Here is a 20,832-nt window from a genome sequence, read left to right as displayed (position 1 = left end):
GTTCACTCTATGCCAGGGATTGTCCCCTAGGGATACTGGCTTGTCATCAGTAGTCACATCTACATCTTTATTAAATGTTTCCATCCATCCATGCTTGCTAGGTGTTCCCAGGGAGTTAACTGGAATCAGCAGTGGCCTCCCTGAATTCTATGGAAAATACAAGATGCATATGTTTCTTCTATTACAGTGTTCTGTGTTTGGAAATGAGCAGTTTTGAGTTGTTATGCAAACACCAAGGTAATAGAATGTGTATAAATTACAGTAAGTGCAATTACTCACAGGAAAATTTGTTGGCATTTAGTCATGTTATTGTGTTCACTGCAGATTATAGCTTGTTACTTTCTGTTCCTCTAATACACTTTATCCACTTAAGTTTTGAAATAGAAATGAAATGCTGGCATATCATCATTTTGCCAGAAAGATATATATGTGTCTTCTATTGCATTAGACAGGTTAATATGTTTTTTGCATTTTATAACAGGGAACTTTATTAGCATGATGAAATTAATGCATGCATGGCAATATCTTCCGAACCAGTTGTTACCAGTAGATAAAGTCTGTTGTGGTAATTGCTAACTGAATGTCGGATCAGGGTTATTAGTGAAATAAAATCATTCACTGTGTGATGATCAGAGCTACAATGTTGTGAAGGATAAAAGAGCTGCCTGTACTCCCTAGTTTTAATTAGCTGTTAAAGAGGTGTCCTGGGTGATTTTGAAAGACTCATCTTATCAATATTGTTATTTAGAAATGATTTATAATATTGTTACAGAGTCTGCTAATGTTTCTATCATTAAAAGTCTATCATTGTTTCCATTATGAACTCTGTTGTTTGAAAGCTTTGCAGACAGAGCTTAAATATTTCCTTCAAAGCTTTGCACACATCTTTCTTTAAAAGATTGTTAAGGTCTTAAAACCCCAAGAGTTACTGCTTGTGGATGGGCCACAACTAATCTTTATTCATATGACAATGCCCAGCTTCAGTCCCATTAAGAGATGTAAGCCTAATTTTAGAGGAAGAAACTCCTCCCCTTTATCTGTTGATTGTGCTTGGAAGTGGGTCTTGGTCACCCTGGAAATCTGCACGAGTAGATTTGGTGTAATATATCTTCTGCCATTTAATTAGTCAATGGACTTTTCTAGTATTAAAGCTTTGAAACATAAGTTTCCAGAAGGACCTAATTTATGGTCTGAAGTGGTCCTGAGTAGAATTTCCATGTCTGTCAATTCCTGTATAAGTATAAACAGAAACATTTTTGAAGAAAAATATTCTCCAGAGAGCTAGAACTCCCTTTATAATGACTGTGTTCCTGAATAAATCTGTCTGCAAAATCATAATTCTGTAGCTTTGATCCTGGTCATGGTCCCAGCGTTTACACCATTATATCATTTCCAAGGAACAACATTGGGGTTGGGGCCATTGGATCCATGGTTGTGCAATGCTTGGATTTCTAGATCTACCAGGTAGCCATACTTCGCAAAGGTCATCTTTAGGATAGTGATAAACTTTCACAGAAATTTTGTTTTTTAAATTTGAAGAGACCATAAAAATTACCTACTCTTATTTATGGCTTACAGTGAGAAAAATGAGACCAAAGAGACTGAATACTTGTTTAGACTAAAGTATCTATTTAGTTAAAAGACCCTGTACAAGAATCTAGCCTGGCATAGCAGTATTTTTCTGCTAAATGCTTGCCTTGCATTGTTATTGACCATGTATATTTATATTTAGCCAATAACAATGCAAGGCAAGCATATATATGTATATAAAATATGGTATATTTTATATATATAAAGTATGGTAGTAATAAGGTAACTTAGATACCATGTCAATCACTCTAAAATAAAAATTCCATACCTTCATTATTTAGTTATGAAATTTGAGCGGATTGTTGTGACTGCTAGTTTGCTTGACTCTCAGTGGAATGAGCTAGTAGGCTAGTAGGCTGGTGGCTTTCTGAGGATAAGGTAAAATTTTTATCACAGAAATCCTCAAAAATAATGGGTCCAAATAAGTCAAGAAGAGATTTTTCGTGCCACTTAAGGGTGCTATCAATTTGAATGCAAGTGCATCTGTTTCCATTTTAGCATTTACTATAAAAAGGATGTTGAAAATCCAAAATAACTGGTACCATATTTCCAGTATATCCCAATAATATGTTGGTGCCAGGATTGCCCATAATTTTCTCCAGTGTGGCATTTCATTACTTTTTCCCATATTATTCCACAGGTTTGCAACTTGACCAGATTTATTTATGGCCTCTGGAAAGATGTACTACTTCTAGTGCTGACAGAGCTAATCAATGCCTCAGTGAATTTGTCTACATTGCAAAGTGATACCTGGAGGACTTTCTGAGGTAACTGTCCTTTTGAAGTTATAGGGTGCCTGAAGTTCTTTTATGGTCATCTGTGTCTTCTGAAGCAATGTTTCTCAACTGTGGTGGCACATTAGAATCAGTGGAAGATCTTGTATGAGGTCCCAGTGCCTGGGTCCCACATCTGGTGACTCTATTCTGGGATGAGACCTGAGCATGGTAAATTTTGAAAGCTCCCCAGGTAGCTCTGGCAAGATCCCCCTTTTTCTTTCTTTATTTTTTAAAAAATATTTTATTTATTCACGAGAGACACACACAGAGAGAGAGAGAGAGAGAGAGAGAGAGAGAGAGAGGTGGAGACACAGGCAGAGGGAGAAGCAGGCTCCATGCAGGGAGCCTGATGCGGGACTTGATCCCCGGACTCCAGGATCACGCCCTGGGCCGAAGGCAGGTGCTAAACCACTGAACCACCCAGGATTCCCCAAGATCCCCCTTTTTAAAAGTTTCCCAGGCATGCAGCAAGGATTGAGACCTACCAGTGAAAAGAAGTGGCTCCCCTTCATAGCATTGTTTAAGGAGAAGGGATTCTTTTATGAAAAATCACCCATGATTTAACAGTCCATGTGCTATCATGAAGAAAGAGTTGGAGCTGACAGTTTTATTATAAATGGCTCTGATGTGATGGCTAAAGTTAATTTTCAGATGTTCTGTTTTTACCTCAAGGGACTAACTATACCTTGTTAGTTTATGTTTAACTTGAAAACAGTAAAAATATGAAAAACAAATAAACCCCAGCAATATGTATGCTACCAAAGAGATGAATTTTTAAATTATTTCTCTTCTATTACTATGAGATTTAACCAATATTAATAGTGACTTCTGCTCATGTTAATAAGTAGATGTTTGAGGATCTGTTCATTTATTGGTTCAAATATTGGCTTACCTTTTGTGTATCAGGCACCAGAATAATCAGTCTGCAACACATCATTATCTTCATAACCAAAATTTACTGTGGAAATAGACAAATTATTTTGTGGAATTACTGTTGATACCACAACATCTTTGAGACAAGTTCTTTAAAGTGCCATGTGATAGGCAATTGTATGGCTCTTTCAACAAATGAAGTCTGCTAGGTTTTACTTTTGTTGGACAAAAAGCATTAGAAAACTGATGGTAATAATTAGAATTTCTAATATAATTTGCAAACTCTAAACCTTTTGTTTTTAAGGCACAGACTTCCAAGTCAGAATTTTTGATGATGTTCTTGAAGAAAATAAAAGGTAAAGCACAAATAAAAAATACAGAGTTATTTATAAGAGAGTAGATGAAAGAAGTAAAAGCACACAACAAAAGGGGTTAGTTAACAATTCTGGTGTGTCCATATGATGGGATGTTATATTATAAATTTTAAAAGTTGTAAAGAAAATGGAAACATGCTTGTATTATATAGAGAAGAAGCTGAATATAAAGCAGTAGTAATAGTACGATACTCTCTAAAATATACAAATATTCATGTTGATTTTGTTTTTCTCCATTCTCTGGGTGGTTTGGGTGATGGCAAAGTCAAGGTCCCAGATGGTCTTGGTTGTCCTGGAAGCTTACCCAGGTACAGGGTATTTGCGAAGCTGCTTTTCCCAGTGAGTGTCCAATTTCTGGTGATTTCTTATAACCATGATGCTGGATTATCCTGGGGAAGACAATGTGGGTACATAATTAAAAGCTTCACTGCCTAGCAATGACTCAGATAAAGTCAACTGGCCAAGTGATAGGTCAGCACTCCCTCACAGCTCTTTTACCTAACAGAAGCCATCATTTCATTCACCACATGTGTCTTATAGCACAACACCCCTCTCAAATCCCTCCAAAGCTATTCTCCTCCCCTGAGGGAAGCTCACTAGACCAGATACACTTCCATCCCTCATTAGTGTTCTTCTCACTTTAGATTGTTGTTGTTTTTTTTTTCTCATTAACTTAAAGCAGTGGTTCTCAAAGTGTGGTTCCCTGGGTCTGCAGCATCATTTGGGAATTTAAATCTGGAAGAAAAAAATTGCACTAGTTAACAATGATGTGTTTCTTTCCTTTACAATAATATTTATCTCCCAAAAATTTATGGAATTATGATAGCTAAGATATACAAGGCTTTTAGTATGTGTTGAACATTCTTCTGTTTTCCAACTGTTAACTCATTTATTCTCACAACCACATTCTGAAGTACGTAGTCTTATTTCCCTATTTCACAGAGAAGGAAACTGGATACAGAGAGGATAAGTAGCTCACCAAGGGTCATGAAACTATAAAAAATGCTCATAGGAGAAATACTGGAAGCAAATGTACAGTATCAGCAGTGGTTTTTTTTCTGGGTGTGGTACTACAAAGAGCTTTACATTTCTTCTCCATGCTTTTCTGTATTCTCCAAAACAAATATGTATTATACTTGTCTTGGTTGGGGGGGGGGGGAAATCCGAAATATTATTGAAAAGAACTAAGGAAGAAGTTTCAAAGAAGACCTGGAGTAAGGGTGAACCAGAACAGAAACAAGAGGTGTTGTGACTTTTTAAAAAACCTCCTCCCTCAGGTCAGGTCTTCCAGGACCTTGGCAGCTGCTGAGCAAATAAGGAAATAAAGAGCCCCATGTGTAGGTACAGTGAGCTTCAGAACAGGAAATCCAAGGAGGGCATGACATTGAGCCATCTGATTTTCCCAATGTCTTCACAGGTTTTGGAACTTACTGTCTTTGCTAGGTAGGCAGTGGTAAAATATATTTTATCACAGTATGTCCGGGAGGCCTTTGATGGAACAGAACCCAGCTTTCTGTATCTAAGGTATAAAGAAAGTTTGGCCATAAAATAATGCCCTGACTCATCTTTAATTAAGTGTGCAAGGTGGGAAAGGAATTAGTGTCTTCTGGTGTATGGGATGGAGAAACAGCTATAAGTTTTCAAAATAGCCCATTATTAGCAATCTGCACTGAATCGATTGGTACCTGCAGCTCAGTTAGCCTTTGAACAAGCTGGACAATAACTGAAGTAATTATTTGGGGTAAATTATTGCCATCGTAAAATGTAATCAATGTTTTATTACAGCAGAAAGAGATGTTTTTTTCTTAATTTCTGTCTCCATTCCACCTCTCTTCAGCTGAATCTCCTTGCCAGAGCTCTGAAAGAACGGTATTTTATTTCCTCTCCTGCATTGGCAAGAGAGTCTCAGGCATCCAAATGCAGCAAGACAGGACACATCTTGTAAAGGTTTTCCATTTTAATATCCCTTAATGACCAATATTGAATTCTTTATAGTTAATCTGCTGTCCTCATGAAAACAATCTTGATGGTTAAAAAAATCAATCATTAATGAGCAGCAAATGACAGCTCCCCAACAACACAGCTGTATTTTTGTAAAAGTGATTAAACATTGTCTGCATTCATAATTGCATGGTTAATAAGAATGTTGAGTACCAAGTCAAGCATTGTTGCTAATGATGACAGATTACGATGCTACAAACGCTTTGGAGTTATGGGGCTAAATTTTCAAAGGCAGTCCCTGGAACGGAATGCACACAGACCCACTAAGTATTCAATTTGCATGGACCATTACCAGGTTTGTGCATGGCATTTGGGAGCTATGCAGTTGAGACTCTTTTGAAAATCTGGCCCATTATGACAGAAAGCATCTGTAATTAACAGTAACTGATCTCCCTCTGCCCAGTGTTGGGGAAAGGTATAAAATGATCTGTGTGTGGTTTGATGGAGCCTAAAGCCCCTTTGGTGAGGAGTCCTGGAGGTAGAAAGGAAGGCAAAGAGCCTCTGGGGTTGTTCTACAGCCTTAGAGGTAGGTGTAAATGTTGGAGTGCTGCAAGCAGGTGACAGAGTGGGCAAGTCATTGAGAAGGGGACCTGATAATACTATCATTGATGATTTGCATCTCTTGTTTTGGCCTTAAACATACTCCTTAAACCTTGGGAATTCCTGAATTATCATTCACAGGTCTGACTACTGAAAATCTGAGATTGTCCCATGGTTCACTGGGGATTGATAGCTGTGCTGAGGGGTGAATGGTAATCTTTATGAAGCTGTGGGCAGAGTGAATCACTGAGTGATTGAGCAAGCCCCATCTGCTGCTCAGTCTGCCTGTACTCTGATCAGGTATGAAGCAACTTTCTGTCGGATGCCCCATGTGGTCACAACGTATGAGGAAAATTGCATGCTGTAAATGAATTTATAAATTTAAGGATTCTTGGAAACCTCTGGTCTCTTGCTGGGATGTTGAGATTCTAATGGACAGTTCGATGGCTTTATGTCTTGTGCTCTTATTTACTTATTCCAGTTTGTATGGATATCTTATCTTGACAGTTCGTTGGCCTGGAGAACATAGACCATGTGTATTATTCCTCTGCTTTTACTTGACTCAGTGATGTTTTTTCAGGGTCAGTCATCTTTTGTCTGAGCAGAGGATTACAGAGTCTCAGTCTTCAAGGCAGGCTGACTTGGGGTTAGAGTATGGTGTTAAGATGCCTGGGTTTGGAATGCTACTCTGTCACCCACTAGTGACATTCCACACCTTTGAGGACTCACCTTTCCTCATCAGTGAAGTAGGAGTGGTATTAGTAGGGTTACTGTGAAGATTCAGGAAGGTATTTGAAACTCTTAGCTGATGACTAGGACATCATATGTGCTTGATAAAAGTTAGTTGTTCATATATTTGTCAATGTTAAAGCCTCAGTTTAGGGTCCTGAGTGAATAAGTACTGTGGCTATGAAAGTGTGATTTTTTTTTTTTACCTAGGCTGGATCATTTTTTATATTTCTGAGAAGCAATGAGGGGGTGCCCTTAGTCCATATGTGAAGTGGCTGTAGCTGATAGCAGTTACTTACATAGTATAGGTTGAAATGTCTTCCTCCTCCACCTAAGAAAGAAGAAAGAGGGTCACCAGCTCAAGCAGACAGGTCAGCCTGGAGGCATGGCAGGTGTCATAGTTAGAAGGTCCTACAACCTTTGTACTGGCATCTGAAATGACACCCAGAACTGTTATCAGGCCACATTCAGGAATGGGGTTGAGATGTTAGTAGGTCAGAGCTTTCTGGAGCCCATGATTTCCAGCTCAAGCTTCTAGCTCTCACATCAGCAAACAGGGGAACTTTTTCCTCCCCACACCCTATAACCAACTTTTATCATTTTTCCCCTCCATTGTTTATTGTTTAAAATACAAGGAAATAAGTATACGTAGATTTGTTTCCTACGCTTCTTGTCACATAAATGTGGTATACTGTGCATAGTTTTTCACTTTGCTTTTGTTTACCTAACAATATATCCTGGAGATGTCTTGTAGAAGTATATATCAATCTTTTCTATTCCTTTTTACCATGAGTTCCATCGAGTGGATGCACCATAGCATAGTCAACTAGTCCTCTATTTGATGGATGTTTGAGAGGGAAAGTTTCTTTAAAATAGTAGAGCTTGGATGGCAGTTTAAACATCCTACAGGCTCTCGTACTCTCCTGTCCCCCGTCCCCTTTCTTGGGTTGTTTGCCCTCTAGTGACTTAGTGGGCCCTCCTCACAGAGGACAGCCAGAAAATCTACACTAAATGAAACTGAATCACAAAGGAAGAATGGGTTTGTGCCTTTGTCTTCATTGTCTCTTCTATCCCAAACACTTTGGAGTCTTCATGTGTAACTGCAGAAATCTTAAAAATGTGATGGAGAATTAAAACCAGAGAGAGACAGTGATATATGTCAATTGTTTCTCAATAAACCTAGAAAAAAACCTACCCCAGGCAGAAATAAATGCATGGTGTTGTAAAATTTTAAAGAATTGGAAGTGTGCTCAACATTTTAAAATAATTTAAAAAATGAAGTGGTGGGGGAGTGTGTGTGGCTCCAGGGATTTAATGAAAAACTTGAAATTATAATTTTAATACCTATCTTTACTTTAATGCTCCATGTCTTCATCTGGCAAATGAAAATCATGCTGGTTCTTACTCACTTCTCTTGAGGATGGAGAGTCGTAGCTGCTAAGTTATTGGAAAATATTTTGTAAATATGAAACACAAAGCTACAGTAGTAATTTGCATGGTGATGATCTTCACACCTCATTGCATAAATGATTAGCAAGAAAATTAGGCAGGACCGTGCATTTTCGAGAGCCTTCATAAAGACTGGCAAATACCAAGGCATACAAATCTTCTTTTTTTGGTGTTAAATAGTCTGATACTCTATGTACATTGTTTCATGTGGATATTGCTGCACTGGGAAAGAATTATGATTTGATCCAATCCAATAGCAACTCTCCTCTTTGAATAGCTCAGGCAATGCCCCCTGACACCCTGACCCTTGTCAGGACCCTTCTTATTTATCTGGCCCCTTCCTCTTCTTGTGTTTATTTATATTGTTCCCAAGCTATTTGTTTTGCTCTATTATGGCAGATCCTAAATGAGAACACATCTTCAAACCCAGTTCAATCTAGTGCTATATCCTCTTCTGTGGCATGGAGACTGGTATAACTGGCAATGGGACCTTAGGTCAATTTTTTTTTAACTTCTATGAGGCTCAGCTTCATGGTCTGAAAACACAGAGTCAATATGTACATCTGAGGATTACTATGAAGATTTAATGAGATAATGTTAGTCATCAGTAAATGTAGCCCTACTCTATGAAACTTTCTTGAGTCTGCCCTTCAGTGACGCCTCTTTTGTTAGAATGTCTGTTACATTTATGAGACTTCAATCCGTGACACACGTCTTATTGCTTGAATAAGAATGGTTTTGCATTGTGTTCTTGCTGTGTTGTATGTATAAAAAGCCTACATCTCATGTTTCTTCAGATTGTCTTCTGGAGAGCAGAGACTAAATTTTAATTGAGCATCTACTGAGACTCAAAGCTCAGAAGCAGGTTTTTAGAACTAGAAGGGAATATAGGGATGTGTCACATTATCTTTTCCAGACACAATAGCCTTCATCCTTTATGTTCTTCTACAGTGTGATCTTGCCATTTCCGCATCAGGAGGTCAAATCTAATTCTTCTCACTTGCATCCGAGCAAGCTTTGATCAATAGAATACAGTGGAAGGGACATTATGTGACTCCCAAGATTAGGTAATAAAATGTCATGTAGCTTCTCTCTAGTTGAATAGAGTCAACACATTTTGGATTTCTCAGTCTTCCACAAGAAACTCAAGCTCCCTGAGGCTGCCATGCTATGAGACTGTCCAGGACACATGGAGAGGCCACTAGACATGTAAATAAAGAAGTTGTCTTAAAAATGGGTCTTCTAGCCTCTGCTGTTGTAGCCAATCAATTGACCCACAGAACCCACATGCATAGTAAAGTGGTTGTTGTTTTATGGCACTGAATTTACCATAGTTTGTTATACCACAAGGATAATTGGAACAAGTGATCATGATTTGAGTACCATGTTTTGGAGATTACTAAACTCAGAGAGATTAAATAAATCATTTTATTCAAACGAAGACTTAGTGGTAGAATCATTTTTAAGCACTGGGTTTCAGTCTTGAAACTCCATGCCCTCATGATTCATTATGTCATGTACCTTTCTAGCTCTTGTCATTAGCCCTGTGAAATTATGGAGTTAAAACTTGACTTCAGCCCTGTGTTCTCAACTGATACACAATTTAAGGAGTACTCTGCTCATGTAGTAAGCAATGAGGAAGTGAATTACAGGATAAGCCTAGCATATAGGAATCTTTTGCAGACTTTAGGTACTGAGACATATTGGGGGCTCCTAAAGAAGGGACAAGGATGAAGAAATGAAAAGGAGAGGTGACAGTCTGCTGAGGTTGGAGCCTTGCAGGAGAGGAAGTGGAAAGCAGCACCGTAGTATTAATATCACAAGGCACTGGTGGAAAAAGAAGGGTTGACATTGCTTCCATTTTATTGAGGCAAACAACTGTGCTGACAAGTTTAAGGCTGATGAGCAGCCTTAGCCAATCTCTTACTGTCTGCAGCTGAAGGAGAAGTGAGCAGGGGGCAGCATATGGAGCAAGAAGGAGCAGAGGGAGGCAGCAGCGGAGGGGAAAGAAAGCTGCAGGAGGGATGGGAAGAAACTCAGGAAACCTATGGAAGCAACCCACTGAGGTCTACTGAGGAGAGAGATGGGGAGCCCAAGCAAAACATTGGGGAACAGTTGGCTGTAAGCATCCAAAAAAATTAGGAAGAATTAGAGACTGTAAGATACCATAAAGGGAATAAAAGCACAAACAAAAGATGTTCAAAGAGAACACTGGGGATTGAATTTAAAGCAGTTAAAGAGTGTCTGGAAGAGAAAGGAATATGGGGATTGAAACCTATTTTGGGTGGAAATAGTCAATTGGTTCAATTTTTGATAAATGAAAATTGGGTGAGAGTTTGAGTGGCATAGCATATTTTGAGTCACCTGCTTACTAAGGCCATATTGTATTTCTAAGCTGTCCCCAAAAATGAAGTTCTCAATGTTGTTTTATTATAAGAGAAATGATACATATATGAATTTTTTTTACTGGATGGTCTGGGAATTGCATTTTCTTGGTTACTTGGAGAAAGAAATAGCATTAACAGTAAAAATCTACCATTGTAATGACACAATATAAAAATTAGTGAGAGAGTGTTCATTGTTTAACCAATGCCTCAAAGGAAAAAAAAACCCACAAGGAAGTAATCTGTTTAGTTCATATTCTGGGGTTCTTTCCAATATCCAGAGACCTTCTGGTCCTTATATTTTGACTTGTTAGTACTTTTAAGTCTGAAATCTTGATGATGACGAGGATGACAATGGTGACGAGGATGGTGACAGCAGTGATTAAGATGGTATTTTCTATATGCCAGGCACTATTCTAACTGCTTTACATGGATCAACTAATTCAATCACCCCAGTAATCACTTGTGGTCACTTAAATGATTTTAGTTATATACATTTTGTGGGCGAGGACACTGAGGCATAGTTCTCTTTTTTGGTGTTCATCCTACCCATGTCTCTTTCTATCTAGGTAATTGGAGAAGATTAGAAAGAAAACCTAAAACCCGAAGGGTAATAAAAAGCAACTGTCTGCAAAGTCCTTGTCATTTCAGAACCTTGTCAGCTCCCTTCACTGAGGCTCTGTTCAGGAGTGAGTCACACGTCTCCATGTCCCTTACTGCAAAGGTGTTTGCTTATCAGTGGAATGACTGATATTGTCAATGGAGTGGTTGCTTTTTATGATGGTGGGAGGGCAGAACATTATAAGGCCACCTCTGGATGGGTTTCATTCTTTAGTAGCTATCTGATATAAAGGAAAGAATAGGAACTCTGGAGGGGGACAGGGCTTCACTATTTGAATCTTGACTCCACTTCTTATTAACTGTCTGACTTTGAAAAATTTATTTATCATTGTTTTATTCACTTGTAAAATAGAGATAATACCATCTACTTTGTGGGGTCATTTTGAAGATTAAATGAAATGAGAGATATAAAGTGCCTAGGAAAGTGCTCGAGAGTTAGTAGGCGTTCAGAATTGTGTTACTTCCACTTTTTTATAGAACTGATATTGGTGATTACACATATTCAATATTAATCAAATCAAATGTTGATAGGTCTTTTGTAGGTGAGGCTGAAAACTTTGAATTTTCAAGGGCACAAGGATTATATATCCCCATTATGAAATGATCACTGAATGAAAAGTTGGAGAATAATGAGTTTTAGGCATATGAGAAAAGAACACCCAAAAGAGAAAACTATAAATGTCTTTTAATTTCAAGAACCTTTCTGTGGTAGATAGAATAATGAATTCCCAAATGTGACCACATCATAATACAAGGACTCTGTGACTATGTTACCCTACATGGCAGAAGGAACTTTGCAGATGGGATTAAGTTAAAATTCTAGAGATGGAGGGATTATCCTGGATTATATGAATGGGCCATCCAATCACATGGATCCTTAGAATCAGAGAATTTTTCAGATTGTGATCAGAGTAAGAGATATAGAAATGGGTAGGAAATAGCAGAAAGGGAGCAGAAGATGGAAGACTCCTAACTCTGGTTGACAAACTAGGGGTGGTGGAAGGGGAGGAGGGTAGGGGGTGGGGGTGACTGGGTGGCGGGCACTGAGGGGGGCACTTGATGGGATGAGCACTGGGTGTTATTCTGTATGTTGGCAAATTGAACACCAATAAAAAATAAATTTATTATTAAATAAAAGAGATATCATGGTGGAATATAGTCTGAGAGATGCAACATGGCTGGGCGCTAAAGATGGAGAAAGGAGCTATGAACCAAGGAATGTGGGTAGACTCTGAAAGATGGAAAAGACAAGGAGAAATATTCTCCGCTAGAGTCTCTAGAAAGGAACACAACCCTGCTGACATCTCAATTTTAGTCCAGGGGCAGCCATGTTGGACTTCTGATCTATAGAATTGTAAGGTAATAAAAATATGTAAGTAAGTGGTGTAGCGGCATTTGTTCTCAAGATGCCTGTTGGAAATAATCTTAACTATGGCAGTTTCTTAGCCTTTATAATAAGAGCCTTCCGCCTGGTAGGGTCCTTTTAGAAGATATGCTACATTAGGCTATTAGGCCCCCTTTGGAGTGACTTAACAGTGACCTCCTTTTTCTCCAGCCTGCCCCCTTCACTTCATTACTCAGATGAGCCTGTCATAGTCACATTTGTGTTATGAGATTGCTCACTTGGTCACAGTTAATTTGAACAGAAGACTTGTATAGCTTAATGTGGGCCAATGAGCATCTCTTTCCCAGGAGTGTGGCTTGGGTTGAGGCAGGCATTAGTCACAACCTCTGCATGTGGCTTGAACTGAGATGATGGTGTGACTTTGAGAGCTGGGTGGTGGCTACAGGCATGGAGAAGGTAAAAATCAGGTCTGTAAGGAGAGGAGTCTGATGATGATGGACAGAGTAGAGATAAGGGTCAAAAAAAAAAAAAAAAAAAGACCAAGAAGGTGTGGCCTGTTCCTCTGACCCTCAGTCAACATTTTTTTACCCCTCCTCGATCCCAGGTGTATTCCTGCCCCAGATTCCACAAGACAACATTGTACCATTAGACAGAAATGGCCTCCCCCCCACCCCTTAACCTTCTAAGAGTTTTTCTGTTCCTTACAAACAAAATAGCCTTAACTAAAATACCTATTATGATATAGATAAATCACGAAGATGGGAAGGAGATTCCATTAATGTCATTTTGAGTCCTTTTCCATGCTGTATTCTCAGGAAGCTTATAGAAAGGTTTAGAGAGTAAGATTATGCTGTAGGCCAAGGGAGCATTTCATACTTCTGCAGCTCTAGCTAGGGATCATGGTAGGGCCTGCCTTGTAGGCTTAGAGATCCCTGGATGTAGAATGCTTCTTTAGGCTCTGGCCAAATGCATCTGAAGCTCATGTACAAAATTAATGTGGGCAAAGGGGTACTTTCATTTTATTTTTTTCATTTGTTTTTATTGAAGTTCAATTTGCCAACATATAGTATAGCACCCAGGGCTCAACCCATCAAGTGCCCCCCTCAGTGCCCATCACCCAGTTACCCCATCACCCCACACACCTCCCTTTCTGCAACACTTTGTTTCCCAGAGTTAGGAGTTTCTCATGGTTTGTGTTCCTCTCTAATTTTTTCTACTCAGTTCCCCGCCTTTCCCTTGGAACTGGAGGGTATTATGCTGAGTGAAGTAAGTCAAACAGAGAAGGACAATCATCACATGGTTTCACTCATACAGGGAATATAAGAAATAGTGAAAGGGATTATAAGGCAGAGGGGTACTTTTAAATCAGGATTCTGCAATTCTAGGTGACTTTTCTGCAGCAAACTTAAACACATACACATGGCACCTTAAAACCCAACCTTAGTGCTTTTCTATATTTAACCTAATTTTAAGAATATGTATGGCAGATATTTTGTTTTCTTGGAGGAGCATTTGTAGCCAGAAATGGTAGTTTTCCTAATCACCGTTAACTCATAGAATTTTTTTAGTTTTATTTTAAAGATTTTATTTGTTTTAGAGAGAGAGAAGATGAGTGAGAGAGTCAGAGTGAGAGAGAGAAAGAGAGAACACACAAGCAGCGGGGAGAGGCAGAGGGAGAGGGAGAAGCAGACTCCCCACTGAGCAGGGACCCCCCCCCCCCATTCCCCAATGCAGGGCTTGATCCCAGGACCCCAGGGTCATGACCTGTGCCAAAGGCAGACACTTAACTGACTGAGCCACCCAGGCACCTCTAACTCATAGAATTTAAAAAGCAATCACAAAATCAAGCTATTCAACTTTTTAGTTATGCAGACAAGGAAATATCCTCAGAAGGGTTACGTGGCTTATTTTATGACTTCGGTGGGGTCTGTATGTGTATCTATATACAGAACTATGAAACTCAGGATTATTTAGAGAATGAATGAAGTATCAGAGAACATAGAAATCTTTGAACTGAAATATTTCTATGAATACCAAGTAATTTTTTTATAATACATATAAAATCTTATATCTTACCTTTCTTTTTATGAATTGGAATTATTTCTATAAACTCAAGTGTGCTCAAAGAAATACAATTTCTTTGATGGACTATATGTTATTAACTAGAAGTTAGATAGCCCTAAAGGTAACATATCCATGCATTTGTTCATCTTCTCTCTCTCTCCTTCCTCCTTTCCTTCCTTTTTCCCTTCCTTCCTTTTATCTTTCTAAGTATTAATTATCGAGTGGCTGTCATATACCTATTTCTAAAACTTGGCAATACATGAGTAAAATAGTATGCTCCCATGGGGTTCTCCTCTCATGGAGCTCTTACCTTCCTTATGTTGGAGTTGGGGAGAATAAGGAGAAAACATATAAATATATAAGATAATTTCATTTTATTTTATTATTATTTTTTAAGATTTTATTTATTATTCATAGAGATGCAGAGAGAGAGAGAGAGAGAGAGGCAGAGACACAGGCAGAGGGAGAAACAGGCTCCATGCAGAGAGCCTGACGTGGGACTCGATCCAGGGTCTCAGGATCACGCCCTGGGCTGCAGGTGGCACTAAACCGCTGCGCCACCGGGGCTGCCCTATAAGATAATTATAGATAATGATGAAGTGCTATGAAGAGAATTAAAAGCAGTCATATAATAGATAATAATAGGCTGGGGTAACACAGGGTATTATTTCTTAAGGTAAGGAGGTAACATTTAATTGATCTACTTATTCTGTCTATCCATCCATCCTATCTATCTTCTCTGATTATATAAGACAACATGTTGATCGATTTACTCTCAGTACACAGGGATTAAGTCACTTTCCCAAATCACAGAGTTCATGATTTTAAATCTGATTTTCTTTCCATTGCTTCTACTTGCCTCCTCAAAAGGGCACTGGATTGAGAATCTGTTCTCAAAAAATTCATATTCAAGTTAGAGAGAAAACAAATACAGGATAATATTTCAAAGTACCAGTTGGTTTCTTCCTCTTCTCCACAATCCTCACAAAATCCCTTCACTTGTATCCCAAGGACTTCTTCTTTGGCTCCTACTCTCTCCCCTAGGGCCCCCCAGATGAAGACATGAGGCAAATCAGAAACAAATTCTACAAAGAGTCAACTATTCTTTTGGAAAGTTCCTGGTAGATGTGAAGGAAAAGGTTTAGACACACACTTGTACTGTTTATGTTCCTGATCTCAGAGTCTAGTCTATAAAAACTCTACTGTTACTGAAGCAGATACCCTCTGTCATCAGTTCTAGCCAATTGTGAGGAAACTGAATCACTACACACCTACTGCTTTCTTTGATGGACCTTGAATATCACCAGGTGTCTGCTTCAGTCATCTGGTGGAGAATCATGGTTGTGTATATAAGAAGGTCAGTCCAGATCTGACCTGTTCTAGTAGTTAGCCCAGGAGCACACAGACTTCACAGATGGGAGGAAGGAGAGACAGTGATGACATGAATTGGAAGCTTCAGTTCTGACCAAGATGGGGCGAGATATTGTCTGAAATCATGTGTTGTGTTTTGTCATATATGTTGTCTGCTATCATAACAAACTACTCCACATGTCAGTGGCTAAAAACGATAAACATTCTTTTACTTAGTCTGTGGGTTGGTGATGTAGGCTGGACTTGGCTGAGTTGTTCTGGTCTCAGCTAGGCTCATTCCTATTTCTGATGTTGGGATATTGACTGATCTAAGATTGCCCCTGCTGAGATGACTGGGGGCACTAAGTTCTTCCCATGTCTCTCATCCAGCAGACAGCCTATGCATGCTCTCATGGCACTATAGAAGAGTGAGAGCAATCAAGGCCAATTGTGCTAGTGCTTTTTAAGCAAGCATCTTATTGGCCAAACAGGACTTATAACCAAGCCCAGGGTCAGCATGGAATGGGGACTGCAGATTTGCATGGCAAAGAACATGCAGTTTCAAGAGCAGGTGAAGAATTGGGACCATTGATGCAATCAACAACATGAGTTATTCACAATTAGAATGTTAAGGATTACTTATTTTTTAGGTGGTCTGGACATAGTTTGAAGGGTAGATAAGGACAGGGAGAAAGTGGAGGCAGGAAACACAGACAGAAGCATATCCAGGGAAATAACAATGCCTGAATCTGGAGTAACTGGGAAAATGAGAGTAGAGTGATGAGAGCTATTGTCCAACGTGGATGAGCTGGGGATGAGGAAATGCAAAAGAAAAGGAGGAAGCAAAGTGGATTCTGGAGTCACTGATCAGGAGGGTAATAGTGACCTTAACAGGCAGGTGACATGAGTAGGGCAGGTATGTGGGAGACAGAGCAGCAGAAAAGCAACATGGGGGGAGGGTTATCTGCTTAGAGCTGTAATGCATGCTGGGAGGATAAAGGCTGTGAGTACTGGAGGTGTGGTGAGGCCAAGAACTCAGGGGGCTTGAAGCTCATGGACAATCACTTAGAGTCATCATATTGGACAGAATTGGGAATTTGCGAAGGCTCTGATGATGGTGTGTAAGTCTTACTGGGTTACCCTTCAGTATTCCCAAGACACCGTGTCTAATGGATAGTGCTTGAGGAGACCCCCGAGAAGGTGAGGACATGATGGTGTACCCAGATCATGACTCCCTGCCTCCCCACAATTGCCAGGCTCTGCTGCGGGTCTAATCAATTACATTGCTTTCACTTTGTCCCCAGCCACTTGTCTCAGCTCACATTCAGGTGCTGTCTGAATGTGTCTCTTCTATCCTATCTAGTTCAATAAACAATTGTAAAAGCTGGCAATCAGGATGAAGCCAAGCATTCTAAATCTTAACTTATTTTTCTGTTTTGCCAATAAGAAAGTCTTTTTAAGACAGCCAAAGTGGAGAGTATTTTGAATTTCTTTTTCTGTCTGTTCTTGAATTCCTCAGGATCTCCACTGATAACACTCAGAATGATTTCTGGGACTCGGCACTAGGGCTTAAAATAGTTTGAAGGCTTCTGGGGCAACCACTTGATATGAGAAGTGGTTTGTTAGCCATGTTAAGGAAGAATCAGATGTCATGTTGTACAAGGTTAATGAGCAACAACTGCCTCATAGCTTGAGTGTGGCCCATACCACATACCCTGGTTTCTGCTCACTCCAGAGAGAGTCCCAGGGTTGTAGGTAAAATAGAAGTTATTAAATACAGACATTATTTTTTCTGGGTCTTAGATCTATTCAATCCATCTTTGTCTCGTTTGTCCTTGTGAGGCAACTCCTGCCATTTGAAGTAAGCCGAGGTTCCATGAAGGGCCAAGTTGTTTTTGCATTGTCAAGGAGACCAGGAAATAGAACCTGGGGAGCAAAACAAACCCTTTGTGGGAGTGGATGTTGCTTGAATGTGGAAAATGTGAAACGATGTGGCTTTCTGGCTCTTTCCAGGCACTGACTTCTGCTGGATTTTGTGAAGGGGCTGGCAGGAGAGGGATGCATTTCTCTTTTCTCCAATCCAGCATGAAGCAGCTATTGTGTAATCACCAATCATGAAGGAACTGTGGTTCTAAGCCAGTATTTCACAGAGCATGGTCTGTGGGCCTGAGGCAACGGATCAGCTTCACTTGTGAGAATATCTCTGCACTGGGCTCCTGGGAATTATTTTTTATTTATTTATTTATTTTTTTTAGCATGTATCCTAGGTACTTGATGGATAGGAATCCACTATCCTAGTGGACGAGTGTCCATTTATTTGTTATTATTTGTATGCTTCGAAAGAACACATAGTAGCAGGAACAAAGAATTAAAAGTAGGCTCCTTGCTTGTGGCTATGCAAAACAATCTAAGCTGACTTCTGACTTTAAGGCATTATCTGACATTGCTTACACATCTCTGGTTGTGCTAGCAGGGTGTGATGGAGATGACTAGTTATTCACCAACAAGTCCTGCTCTCCCTTGCATGTAACAGAGTTGTTCCTGGACCACTTGGCCCACTCAAATCCAGCAATGGCCTCTGACTAGTTCTCTAGTGAAATGCAGTTGAGATGCTGTCTGCCTATTTCTTTCCCTTTGGCCTGGGTGTAGAGGAGTCTGAGGCCTAAGTAAGTGATGAATAGAACCCGGGTCCTCAAATTAACCGGGTGCTGAGAGTACCTGCTTTGGACTCTTACCTGAATAGGAAATAAGACTTATTGTGCGGGGCCCCTGAGATTTTAGGGTATCAATGGCTTTTGTTACCCGAAGTAATTCATAGAGATTGGCCTATTACTTACGCAGTTTGAGGTAAGAACTGTGTTCTTTGACAGCTCAGTTCAAAATATACAAGGTTTACTCAAACAAACCTAGTAATCTTCTGAAAAGTAGGGAATCATCTCTTAGTGGAAAGAGTATTGGTCTTAGAACTAGGAAAGTGGATCCGAATCCTAGTGCTGCCACTTACTGGCTCTGTAGTTTTAGACAAATCACTCAATGATGTTGAGCCCCAGCTCCTTCCATTATTTAGTGACAATAATAATAATACGGTATTATTTGCCTCTCAATATGTGTGTGAAAGTCAGGGATTCTCTCATGAAAACACTTTGGAAATTACAAAGTGCTGTCCTACAAATGAGAGGGATCACTTGGCTCTTTTTTTGTTACAGAGCTGGAGTGAAGTGCTGTTTTCTAGCTTTGATATTTTCAGAAGCTTCCCAAGTCTCATTTTTTCCCTTCGGAAAATGGGGATAATAAAGCTTACTAGGATGATTGTGATAATAAAAATGAGATAACATACATGATGGTGTCTAGCCCAAGCCGCAGCATATTGCAGGAATGCAGACAAATGTTCGCTCCCTTCCCTGAGGCACTGTATGCTAGAGGGAGGCAATTCAGGACAAATCCGTTCGGCTGATGATAAATATGAACTGATTGCTTCCTTTGCTTATATTTTACTCACCTCTGCTGACTGGTGAGATGATATTCATTGTATCATGTGTCCCTTTCTTGCCTGTGCTTGATAGTAAGCTCACAGCAGCAGGAAAGACAGCCACAGAGGAGCATGAAGTATTACCTGTTTCTACTGCTTCTCTCACAAAGATGGAAAAACTCTAGGCTTTGTGAGTCTGATGGGACCACTTACTGAAGCCTCTTGCCAGCCAGACCCTGAGACCCTGGTATTCCCGAGTGCTTTTGCGAAACCCATCCTCTTCGTTTCTCTCTTTTGTCTTCACTTGACTTATTCTTTACCCCAGTGTCCTCTTTATTTGGACTATCTTCAAGCTAATCTACTTGATTAGAGGTTCACAACACAGAAACCTGGCTCTAAGATAAGTTTTTTATACGACAGTAATGGTAATTCCTGCGATTTATTTGTGTGCTGAGCTACCATTTCCATAATACTTTCTTTCAGTTGAGTTATCTTGTTTGTTCGCTGTTGGTTTACATAGGCTCATAGCAGCCATTCATTATTTTGTTCAGTGTAGGTGCATTTATTGAGCAGAACACCACGGGAGAGTGCTGGGAAGATAGGGTGGAGGGTAGAAGGGATAGAGAGCTAATATTTATCAATTATGCATTTTCTGTCAAGTTGGTTTTAATGGAAGTTAGCTAATTTAATTCTTTAAATAATTTTTCTGAGGTATTGCTAGTGCTTCGCTCAGTATGGTTGTTTAAAGTTTTATTAACTGTCAAATTCCATAGAGAGTTTAAAAACTTTGTCCAAAGTCAAAAAAGTTATGTGGTGATGGAGATGGGATTTAAATTCTGGTCTCTCTGGTTCCAAAGCCCATGCTCTTTTCCTGGAGTTACTGCAGAGGATCGACAGAGATAAGTAGTTGCTGTCCAGATAGCCCCATGTCCATTTACTTGGGGAGCAAAGATATAAACATTTGAGTAGAAAGACAAGGGAGCATTCGTCTCCTCCTTCCTCCTCGTCTCTATCCCTCCTGCAAAATTTATTATCTATCACGTGGCATCCAGTATTCCAGGCTGTGGGGTACAATATCCTCCATCTTGTAGTGACCAGTTTAATGTTTAAGATAGATAAATTGAAAGAATGATAAACAGCTAGATGGATAATCTAATGTGTGGTAATGACAGCTGCTAAGAACAAGAAAGTAGAGCAAGGGGTAAACCATGATGGAGCTTCTAGGTTAGATGTAGTGGTTGGAGAAGGTGACATTTTGGGTAGGTGA

General features: G+C 39.6%; 1 long non-coding RNA gene across 2 annotated transcripts in view; it reads left to right on the top strand.

Moving 5' to 3' along the window:
• LOC102152834 overlaps positions 1-20,832 on the top strand; it is a 146,396-nt gene that overhangs the window by 109,918 nt on the left and 15,646 nt on the right. For both annotated transcript variants that reach the window (XR_005366553.1, XR_005366552.1), the window contains exons 5-6: positions 2,231-2,357; positions 3,544-3,595. This is a non-coding gene — a long non-coding RNA (uncharacterized LOC102152834). The remainder of the gene's footprint in view (positions 1-2,230; positions 2,358-3,543; positions 3,596-20,832) is intronic.

This window comes from Canis lupus, chromosome 11 (genome assembly GCF_011100685.1).
Source record: "Canis lupus familiaris isolate Mischka breed German Shepherd chromosome 11, alternate assembly UU_Cfam_GSD_1.0, whole genome shotgun sequence".
Taxonomy (NCBI): domain Eukaryota; kingdom Metazoa; phylum Chordata; class Mammalia; order Carnivora; family Canidae; genus Canis; species Canis lupus.
This window is presented reverse-complemented; position numbering and strand designations above follow the sequence as displayed.